Here is an 11,858-nt window from a genome sequence, read left to right on the forward strand (position 1 = left end):
AACCCTATCAGATCCGTGCTTGATCGTGTCTTCCTATGTCCCAGTTGGGATGCCTTGTTTCCTAGGTCCTCTCTTGTAGCTAAATGTATTGTGGGGTCAGACCACACCCCCTTGATTCTGGATGATGGTTCCATTCGCAATAGACCTCCGACTAGATTTCAGTTTGATGCTTCTTGGCTGTCTGTTGATGGGTTTGTTGACATGGTTGCGGCGAAAATCTCCCAATCCCTCTCTCACAACCCCCGCTCTTTTGGCCCTCTGGATGATTGGCAGTCATGTGCCTATGCTTTACGAAAATTTCTTAGAGGCTGGTCGCGTAACCATGCGGCGGAGGATCGCCGCTCCAAAGCCTTCCTTGAAAATCAGATCCTGGAGCTGGATCGTACTGCGGACTCTATTGGGCTCTCGGATGATGGTTGGGCTGTTCGCTATAATCTGGAGGCCGCTCTTCTGCAGCTGCATCATCAGGCTGAGATTTACTGGCGTCAGAGGGGCACTCTTAATTGGACTCTCAAAGGAGACGCTCCTACTGCTTATTTCTTTGCGATTGCAAACGGTAGGCATAGGCGTTGTGAGATTAATAGCCTATTGATTAATGGTATGCGCTCTACAGACCAATCTGTGATTATGGCTCACGTGGTGGACTTCTTTTCGTCTCTGTTAGGGGCTAAACCTCCATCGGGTCTGTCCATCTCCCCCCACCTCTGGAGTTCTGGTCTTAAAAATTCTCCTGAGGAGAATGCTTCCTTGATGATTCCGCTCTCCGATCAGGAAATCTGGGATGTGGTTAATTCTGCCAATACTAATGCTGCTTCCGGGCCTGATGGCTTCTCCATCCCTTTCTTTCGGAAATTTTGGCCCCAGTTGAAACAGTTGGTGTGTAACGTTATTCAGGGTTTTTGTCTTGGTACTGTCGACATCTCTCGCCTGAACTATGCTGTTATATCCCTAATCCCTAAGGTTAAGGGTGCTGATGTCATTTCCCAATTCCGGCCTATAGCGTTGATTAACAACTTTGCCAAGTTCCCTTCCAAAGGATTTGCGAACCGGCTGTCTCCGGTAGCTCACAGAGTTATTAGTCCCTTCCAATCTTCTTTTATCAAAGGGCGCTTTATTTTAGATGGCATTCTCTCCCTTCATGAGATAGTTCATGACCTCCATGTGCGGAAATCCAAAGCTATCATTCTCAAACTAGACTTCGAAAAAGCGTATGACTCGGTTAGCTGGTCTTTTCTCAGGCAGATTCTTCTTGCCAAAGGGTTCGACGGTGCCTATGTTCACCGCATCATGCAGTTGGTCTCGGGTGGCCACACTGCAGTTGCCGTAAATGGCGCTATTAGCAACTTCTTTGCGAATGGGAGGGGCCTCCGCCAAGGGGATCCGGCCTCCCCTGTTCTTTTCAACTTTGTGGCTGACGCTTTCTCCTGTATGCTCTCCAAAGCGGCTCGATGTGGACACATTATTCCTGTGGTCTCTCACCTACTTCCGGAAGGGGTCTCTCATTTGCAATATGCGGATGACACAATCATCTTGGTAGAGTTGGACAATGCCTGTATTGCCAATCTGAAATTTATTCTGTTGTGCTTCGAAGCTGTTTCTGGTCTTAAGATCAATTTCGCCAAGAGTGAGGTTATGGTGACGGGGGTTGACCGGGCGGAGGCCTTGCGGGTGGCCAGACTCCTCAACTGCTCCTTAGGTTCCTTTCCTTTCAAATATTTAGGTCTTCCTATCTCTCCTGGTCTGCTTCACGCGAAAGACTTCGCTCCGGTGGTTGCTAAAGTGGGGAAAAGGGTGCTTCCTTGGAGGGGTAGGTATAATACCAATGCTGGCAAAGTGGCTCTAATCAATTCTTTCTTATCCTCTCTCCCGTTGTTCCTTATGGGATTTTACCGTCTCACGGATGGTGTGCATGTTGGCTTCGACAAACATAGGGGTGGCTTTTATTGGAATTCTGCAGATAACAAAAGGAAGTATAGGTTGGTTAAGTGCCAGCTTATGTGCAAGCCTAAAAGCCTTGGGGGGTTAGGCATTATTAATACTCGGGTGATGAATATTTGTCTGCTCATTAAGTGGTGGTGGAAAATTATGACGGTTGGGGCCGATGTGGTGTGGTTTTCGATTCTTAAGGCTAAATATTTTCCTAACTCCAACCCTATGTTTGCCCCTGCGCGGCGTGGTTCGCAGTTTTGGAAAGCCCTTGTTAAAGTTCGGTCGATTTTTCTGGAGCACGTTAAGTTTTGTGTGGGTAATGGGTCTGCTGTTCATTTTTGGTTAGATTGGTGGTCCGGGGATGCTCCCGTGGCTGTTAGCTTTCCGGTTCTGTTCTCTTATTGCCCCAATCCGCAAATCTCCATCACGGAGGTGGCTGCTAATAATTGGGACTTGGCTTTTCGTCGGGCCCTGTCTCCTGAAGAGTTGGAAGAATGGCAAAGTCTTTCTGCCCTCTTCCCTGTGCTCTCGGAGGAGGCTGACTTTGTGGTTTGGCCACTTACGGCCTCTGGGCTATTCTCGGTCAAATCGTTGTATTCTAGACTCATTGGTGGTACTACTTCGGCTCGCTTCTCTTGTATTTGGAAATCTAAGGTCCCTCCTAAGATTAAGATTTTCCTCTGGCAAGCCTTCCGAGGTTGCCTTCCTTCTGCTGATCAGATCAAAAAACGCAATGGGCCGGGCTCGGAATTCTGTAACTTGTGTGGGGCTTTGGAAAACTCTAATCACATCTTTTTCAACTGTGTTCTTGCCAAATTAGTTTGGTCTTGCGTAAGATCATGGCTTCGGGTCTCCTGGGATCCCTCCTCTTTCGCAGACACTAGAACCCTAGCCAAATCTCTGGTAGGGGTCACCAAGAGGGTATTCTGGGTTGGCTTGGGAGCCTTATGTTGGGCTCTTTGGACCATTAGAAACAAATTTACTATTGAACTTACCTTCCCATCTAAGCCTGCTGACGTTCTTTTCAAATCATGTATATTCTTGCAGCAGTGGAGATTATTGACTAAGGAGCCAGATCGGGACGCCCTGGACCTGCTCATCGCCAAAATTTGGGCTTCAGCCTCTCAGAACTCTGGGACGAATCATGGCGTATAAGCCTGGTGCTGTAGTTTGCGGGATTAGGTCTCCTTCTCTCCCCGGCCTGCGTGCCGTGTTTGGCAGCTGCCTGTTTCGTTAGGAATTTGGGCCTATTTAACTTCTCTTTGTGTTTCTGAGACTGTCTGTACCTTGGGTATTCGTGACGCTGCCATGTGGCTTTATTTATAAAGTCGGGCTTTGGCCTTTTCTCTAAAAAAAATCGGGCAGGAAGTTCAGTTTGTCGTAGTCGACGCGGGGGTGTTGCGTGGAGGGGCGGGGAAGGAATTGCGGGCTATGGTGTTAGGTGTAGTGATGCCCTCCATGGAGTGCGGGAGGAGGTGCTGAAGTAGCAGCCGCCGGGCTTCCACGACGTCGTACCACACCCTGCGCACGCACCACGACGCGGCGAGGTCATGCGCCTGAGGATAGCGGCGAGCGCGTCGTCCGGCAGCACCTCCGTGTGATTCATCGTCGCTAGCTGCTGTGAACCGGACTCTGACGTACGGTGGCTTATATTCAGCTGGACTCTGATGTTTCTGTTTGGGAAAAGGAAAATTTATTTCCTGATGACAACAATCGCCTGGTATGGTACAACGGTTTTCTCGGAAATACTAAAGCCCACACGTGTAGGTGTTTGCATCTCGCCCACACGCATGGATCAACGTCGGTTTGAATTTGCACGAATCTTGGCATGTTTTGCCAGATTTGTTATGCCACGTAGGATTGGGCTGGTGTGTGGGCATTCATCTGGTCGACCACAGTCCGTTTCCTCTCCCACACCCAAAACTATCAGTTGCCATATGTTTTGTAGGGTACATAGCAACTTCCCTAGTATGCTTGTAAGCAGATGGCAACTTTCTCTTTACCTGAACATGTTTTTTTCATGTCTTTTTGTAGTCCTGCATGGCAACTGCCTAGTGTTTAGTAGATGGCAACTCCTAAAGATATCACCGTGCCCACACGCCCATCCCCTCTCCCATACCCAAAGCTATCGGTTGCCATGTGTTTTGCAGGGTACATGGCAACCACCCCTAGTGTGCTTGTAAGCGTATGGCAACTCTCTCTTTACCCAAACATGTTATTTTGCCATGTCTTTTTGCTGTGCTACATGGCAACTGCCTAGTGTAGTAGGTGGCAGCTCCTAAAGTTTTCAAATCATGGCAATTGTAGTAGACCAGACCACACATGGCAACAGTTGCAGTTGTCCAAAAATGGCATCTAGCACTTGACCTAAGATGGCAACTGCAGTTGAGCAGCCATGGCAACTGTAGTTGTCCGACATGGCAATTGTAGTTTAGCAACATGGCAACTACAGTTAAACGAACAAGGAAGAGGGTCCAAACCATGGCAACTGTGGGGACGCGTGGTGACTGTCACATGGGGCTTACGGGACCGTGAGGTAGGAGGCGTGACGTACGAGCGTGGGCGTTATTTATTTTGCCCACACGTAGGCGTGTGGGAGGGACCGCGAGGCCAAAAGAGGCGTGTGGGCATTACTTGTTTTGCTCACACGTAGGCGTGTGGGCTGGTTCTCTTAGACACCACACAAAACGTGTGGCCAGACCCTTTAACGCCCACATGTGTGGGCGGTATCGGCGTCCTTTTTTTGAACATCTGTACAGACACAAATGCTCATGTACACGTGTTGTCGTGGAATTAACACGTCAGATGTCCTCATGAAAGGACTTAGTCGTGGAGCCATCGCAACGGGTAAGATTGAAGGGGTTAAACCGGACAAGGGACACGGGAGTTTTATACTAGTTTGGCCCCTTCGATGAAGGTGAAAGGCTACGTCTAGTTGTGATGGAATTGGTTGGGTTTCGATGACCAGGGAGCAAATACGCTTTCCCTGAGTCTCGAGTTGTTGTCTGTCGTCCCTGAACCGCCGCTGGGTCGTCCCTTTATATACATAGGTTGACGCCCGGCCGGTCTACAGAGTCCCGAGGCCGACTCATACAAGTGTCCGGCTCGGTCTCTCCTTTCCTAACTTACAATACAAGTTACATAATCATGGCGGTTTACCACTATGGGCCCTAGCCTTTGGGCTCCGGGCCTCTAAGCTTCATTAGTAAAACGCCATCTTCTGGGTCTTCGTGGGCATCAATATAGTGGAAGGTGAACCGGCCCCTCCTGGGCGGTTTACACGCAGCAGTTATATCCCCAACATTAGGCCCCAGATTGATTTGAACCTGTTCATGTCAATTCTCAATACTTAAAAAAATTTGTTCATTCAACAGTTATTTCTCGTAAACCGCCATGATATCTTCTCCTGCAAATTTTGTTAAACCGCCGCCGTGACATCATCCTCTGGACATAGCAACGGATCACCATGACGTCATCTCTATATAAAAGATTAAAAAGATTTCCTTCATTTAATGGTATCCCGAAAATCGAGGCGACAGCTACGCCCTCATTCGCCGCTTTAGGCTCCTCGATCCTCGTGCCTGCCTTTATCCATTTGCCTTATAAATAGGCTCGGGGTCCTTCCTTTCTTCCCCTTCCATGCCTCTTCTTCCTCCTCGCGACCCTCAAGCTCTGAAGCTCCACCGCCGCCCTCAACCTTCGAGCACTGCATCGACAGAGGCCGCTGCATCAACCTGATTGTACCAGAGATCTGCAGCTTTCCTCCGCTATCCTTGCGGATCCGGTAAGCTTCTCCCTCTCAATCCCAGATCTGTTTTTAGGGTTTCTGTGTTCATCCATGTTCATAAGCGTTCCTCTTTGCTTGCTGCCTTTTCACTTACTATCGAAACATAGATGAACTTGTCATCCTTCTCCTGCGGCCAAAGTTACGACCTTACTTCACCTTGCCATAGTTTCTTCTCCTGCCTTGATAGTTCCCTTCTGGACTTGTAATGTTCTGTCGTCACTATTTTGAGGGCTCAGAATAGTTTTCTTACTGTACTATGGTAGATCCAAATTTATAGCAACAGATTGTGAACCTTGTTTCTGTCAACAATTAGTAGATTTTTGGCTCTGGCTCTTCCACCTAAGGACGGTTTAACTTTTAATAGTTCACAATCCGCCATATGCCACTAGCCCTCACTTAAACCACCATCTTGACTTGAACAATAATTTCCGTTTTATCCACTAGTGGAAAAGGGGGCAATGGCCCAGGCCAGTTCAGCCCATTAGTCCCGGTTCAATCCAGAACCGGGACCAATGGAGCTATTTGCCCCGGTTCGTGAGCCCAGGGGGCCGGCCGGGCCACGTGGGCCATTGGTCCCGGTTCGTCCGGACCTTTTGGTCCCGGTTGGTGGGACGAACTGGGACCAATGGGCCTGGCTCCTGGCCCACCACTATTGGTCTCGGTTGGTGGCATGAACCGGGACCAATGGCTACCCGTTAGTCTCGGTTCATGCCACGAACCGGGACCAATAGTGCTACCTATATATACCCCCTCGCTTGCGAGCAGAGCACTCCAGTGCTCTGTTTTTCTCTTGCCGGCGAGGGGGGGATTTGTGGTGCTCTAGCTCACCTCCATAGCACATGAGGTGTTCGTTGAAATGCCCGAGCCACACTACTTAAGCTTTCTCCTCTCCAAGCTTTACCTCCAACCTCTATTTTCCTCAATATTTGTCTAGGTTTAGCAGTCCATCACGCCCCGTCCCTGTCTTCACCGCCGTCGATCACCCGCGCCGATCTCATCGCCAGCACCACCGTGGTGAGCCTCTTGTTCTTATCTTCTTTCTGAAAGGAAAAATATTCTTACTTGTATTATTTTCTTACTTTTATTATTGCATCTTATATAGTGCGATGGTTTTGGTATCCGCCCCCGTCGGCCCTCGTCCTGTCTATGATTCGGATGTGGTATATATTATCTTTTCATAACTATTGGTTCATTTATTGTTTATGAAAATTATGCCGACCAACGTGACATAGATTTTATTTATCTAGGAGGTTGTTGAACCGGAAATTCCAACCGACCCTATTGTCGAGAGGTTAAATTTAGTTGAAGAAGAAAACAATTTCTTGAAGGAAAAAATAAAAAAACTTGAGGAGGAGAAGATGATATTGGAGTTGCATGTTGCGGATGTCGTCGATGATCACAAGATCAAGATGGAAGCAATGCGCTTGAAGATGAGAAAGATTAGAAAATATGCCATTCATACCGAGGCTTGGTATCATTATGCCGTTGGATCAGTTGTTACCTTGGTTGTGATTATGATCGCATTTGTTTTCGCATTGAAATGTTTTACATAGTTTCAATGTATGGTTTAATTAATTTAGATGCTCTGCAGAGCTTTATGTTGTTAGATGAGAACTATGTATGTACTTTGGTTTTTATGTGATGACGAACTTCTATTAATTTGGTCACTTAATTATCTATTCATGATGTTCTGTAATGATTTTTGACACACTTAATTATATATAATGCACGCAGATGAACCGGCAATGGATGTACGGGGACAGACACACCTCCGAGTACATTAAGGGCGTGCATGATTTTCTCGAAGTGGCTGAGGCAAACAAGCAGAATGGTTTTATGTGTTGTCCATGCCCTATATGTGGGAATACGAAGTCTTACTCTGACCGGAAAATCCTTCACACCCATCTGCTTTACAAGGGTTTCATGCCACACTATAATGTTTGGACGAGGCACGGAGAAATAGGGGTTATGATGGAAGACGGCGAGGAAGAAGAGTACGATGACAACTATGTGCCCCCTGAATACGGTGATGCTACTGAACATCAAGATGCACCAGACGATGTGCACGATGGTGCTGCAACGGGCGAAGCTACTGAAGATCAAGAGGAACCAGACGATGTGCCCGATGATGATGATCTCCGCCGGGTCATTGTCGATGCAAGGACACAATGCGAAAGTGAAAAGGAGAAGCTGAAGTTCGATCGCATGTTAGAGGATCACAAAAAGGGGTTGTACCCCAATTGCGAAGATGGCAACACAAAGCTCGGTACCGTACTCGAATTGCTGCAGTGGAAGGCAGAGAATGCTGTGCCTGATAAAGGATTTGAGAAGCTACTGAAAATAATGAAGAAGAAGCTTCCAAAGGATAACGAATTGCCCGACAGTACATACGCAGCAAAGAAGGTCGTATGCCCTCTAGGATTGGAGGTGGAGAAGATACATGCATGCCCTAATGACTGCATCCTCTACCGCGATGCCTACAAGGATCTGAACGCATGCCCGGTATGCGGTGCATTGCGGTATAAGATCAGACGAGATGACCCTGGTGATGTTGACGGCGAGCCTCCCAGGAAGAGGGTTCCTGCGAAGGTGATGTGGTATGCTCCTATAATACCACGGTTGAAACGTCTGTTCAGAAACGGAGAGCATGCCAAGTTGATGCGATGGCACAGTGAGGACCGTAAGAAAGACGGGAAATTGAGAGCACCCGCTGACGGGTCGCAGTGGAGAAAAATTGAGAGAAAGTACTGGGATGAGTTTGCAAAGGACCCAAGGAACGTATGGTTTGCTTTAAGCGCGGATGGCATTAATCCTTTCGGGGAGCAGAGCAGCAATCACAGCACCTGGCCCGTGACTCTATGTATGTATAACCTTCCTCCTTGGATGTGCATGAAGCGGAAGTTCATTATGATGCCAGTTCTCATCCAAGGCCCTAAGCAACCCGGCAACGACATTGATGTGTACCTAAGGCCATTAGTTGAAGAACTTTTACAGCTGTTGAATGGAAACGGTGTACGTACGTGGGATGAGCACAAAAAGGAGGAATTTGACCTAAAGGCGTTGCTGTTCGTGACCATCAACGATTGGCCCGCTCTCAGTAACCTTTTAGGACAGACAAACAAGGGATACCACGCATGCACGCACTGTTTACTTGACACCGATAGTATATACCTGGGAAGCTGCAGGAAGAATGTGTACCTGGGCCATCGTCGATTTCTTCCGACCAACCATCAATGTCGAAAGAAAGGCAAGCATTTCAAAGGCGAGGCAGATCACCGGAAGAAGCCCGCCATGCGTACCGGTGATCACGTACTTGGTATGGTCAATGATTTACACGTAATCTTTGGAAAGGGTCCCGGCGGACTAGCTGTTCCGAATGACGCTGAGAATCACGCACCCATGTGGAAGAAGAAATCTATATTTTGGGACCTACCCTACTGGAAAGACCTAGAGGTCCGCTCTTCGATCGACGTGATGCACGTGACGAAGAACCTTTGCGTGAACCTGCTAGGCTTCTTGGGCGTGTATGGGAAGACAAAAGAAACACCTGAGGCACGAGAGGACCTGCAACGCTTGCACGAAAAAGAGGGCATGCCTCCGAAGCAGTATGAAGGTCCTGCCAGCTACGCTCTTACGAAAGAAGAGAAAGAAATATTCTTTCAATGCCTGCTCAGTATGAAGATCCCGACTGGCTTCTCGTCGAATATAAAGGGAATAATAAATATGCCAGAGAAAAAGTTCCAGAACCTAAAGTCTCATGACTGCCACGTGATTATGATGCAATTGCTTCCGGTTGCATTGAGGGGGCTTCTACCGGAAAACGTCCGATTAGCCATTGTGAAGCTATGTGCATTCCTCAATGCAATATCTCAGAAGGTGATCGATCCAGAAATCGTACCAACGCTAAGGAGTGATGTGGCGCAATGTCTTGTCAGTTTCGAGCTGGTGTTCCCACCATCCTTCTTCAATATCATGACGCACGTCCTAGTTCATCTAGTCGACGAGATTGTCATTTTGGGGCCCGTATTTCTACACAATATGTACCCCTTTGAGAGGTTCATGGGAGTCCTAAAGAAATATGTTCGTAACCGCGCTAGGCCAGAAGGAAGCATCTCCATGGGCCATCAAACAGAGGATGTCATCGGGTTTTGTGTTAACTTCATTCCTGGCCTTAAGAAGATAGGTCTCCCTAAATCGCGGTATGAGGGGAGACTGACTGGAAAAGGCACGCTTGGAAGGGACTCAATAATATGCAGGGACGGATATTCTTGGTCTCAAGCACACTACACAGTTCTACAGAACTCTACCTTGGTGACCCCGTATGTCGATGAACACAAGAACAGTCTGCGCTCCAAACACCCGGAGCAGTGCGACGACTGGATTACATGTGAACACATCAGGACTTTCAGCGCTTGGTTGGAAATACGTCTCAGAGGTGACAGCACTGTTTGTGATGAGCTGTACTTGTTGTCCAGGGGACCATCTTCGACTGTAATGATTTGGAAAGGATACGAGATAAATGAGAATACATTTTACACGATTGACCAAGATGAAAAGAGCACCAACCAAAACAGCGGTGTACGCTTTGACGCAGCAACCGACAATGGAAATGACACATATTATGGTTACATAGTAGACATATGGGAACTTGACTACGGAGTAGATTTTAAGGTCCCTTTGTTTAAGTGCAAGTGGGTCAATCTGTCAGGAGGCGGGGTACAGGTAGACCCACAGTACGGAATGACAACAGTGGATCTGAAAAATCTTGGGTACACTAACGAACCGTTCGTCCTAGCCAATGATGTGGCACAGGTTATCTATGTGAAGGACATGTCTACCAGACCGAGGAAAAGAAAAGATAAGGAAGCGAATACATCATACAATGAGCCAAAGCGCCACATAGTTCTTTCAGGAAAAAGGGACATCCTGGGAGTGGAGGGCAAGACAGACATGTCTGAAGAGTATGAAAAGTTTCATGAAATTCCCCCCTTCAAAGTCAAGGCTGACCCAAGCATCCTGATAAACGATGAAGATTATCCATGGTTACGGCGCAATAAGCAAACGACACAAGCGAAGAAAAAGTGAAGACTTTCTCCCGCAACTATTATGATGATACCATGCCAACTTTGTAACAGACGAGTATGATACCATTGTCCGTTTTGTACATGCACATGCTATGCCAACTTTTTCAGAGTTCATTTGAAAACTATGAATTTGAAAACCTCGCCAACCGAAGGGCGCTCACACCGGTTTATAAGCCCGTCCCTCTACACACCTTGTTGAGCTCACAAACTTGTGATTCACACAAATTTCAAAGAAAACTAATGGCACAAACAGAAAGTTTATAATTTTGCTGACCTAAAAGCAAAAAGAATTAAAAAATAAAGCAAAAAACCAAAACAAAATAAAATGCAGAAAACAAAACAAAAAAACTTGAAAAAAATAAAAATAGCAACAATAAGTATTTTGTTGTAAGTAGAAACAAAATAAAATAAATAAATAAAGCAAAAAAGTGTTCTCAAATTTGAAAACTAATGGCACTAATAGAAAGTTTATAATTTTTCTAAAACTAAAAGCAAAAAGAATTAAAAAATAAAGCAAAAAACAACAAAAAATAAATAATGCAGAAAGCAAAACCAAAAAACTAGAAAAAATAAAAATAGCAACAATAAGTATTTTGTTGTAAGTAGAAACAAAATAAAATAAATAAAGCAACAAAGAAAACAAAAAACAAAAAAAAGTGCCACCAACTGGTCCCCCACGGCCTGAATACGACTAGAAACCCTACCATGGGCCAGGATTCAGGCCCGCGGGAGACCCAGTAGGCCCACAGGCACAAATTGCACGGTCAGGCCCGAAAGCCTGCAGTTGAGAGGAGCTCGAGAGGGTTGGCGCAGCAGCGCTTATAAACCACTCTCGAGCTCTCTCAACTAGCGAGGTGGGACTAAACTTTTCGGCGCGGGGCAGCACAAGGCCTTTTGTCCCGGTTGGTGGCACCAACCGGGACTAAAGGGGGGTTTCGTCCCGGTTGGTGCCACGACCCGGGACTAATGCCCCCCTTTAGTCCCGGTTGGTGCCACCAACCGGGACCAAACGCCGCCGCTTCCCGCCCTTTGGGCTGCTGAAAATTGGCCTTTGGTGT

This window comes from Triticum aestivum, chromosome 3B (genome assembly GCF_018294505.1).
Source record: "Triticum aestivum cultivar Chinese Spring chromosome 3B, IWGSC CS RefSeq v2.1, whole genome shotgun sequence".
NCBI classification, from domain to species: Eukaryota; Viridiplantae; Streptophyta; class Magnoliopsida; order Poales; family Poaceae; genus Triticum; species Triticum aestivum.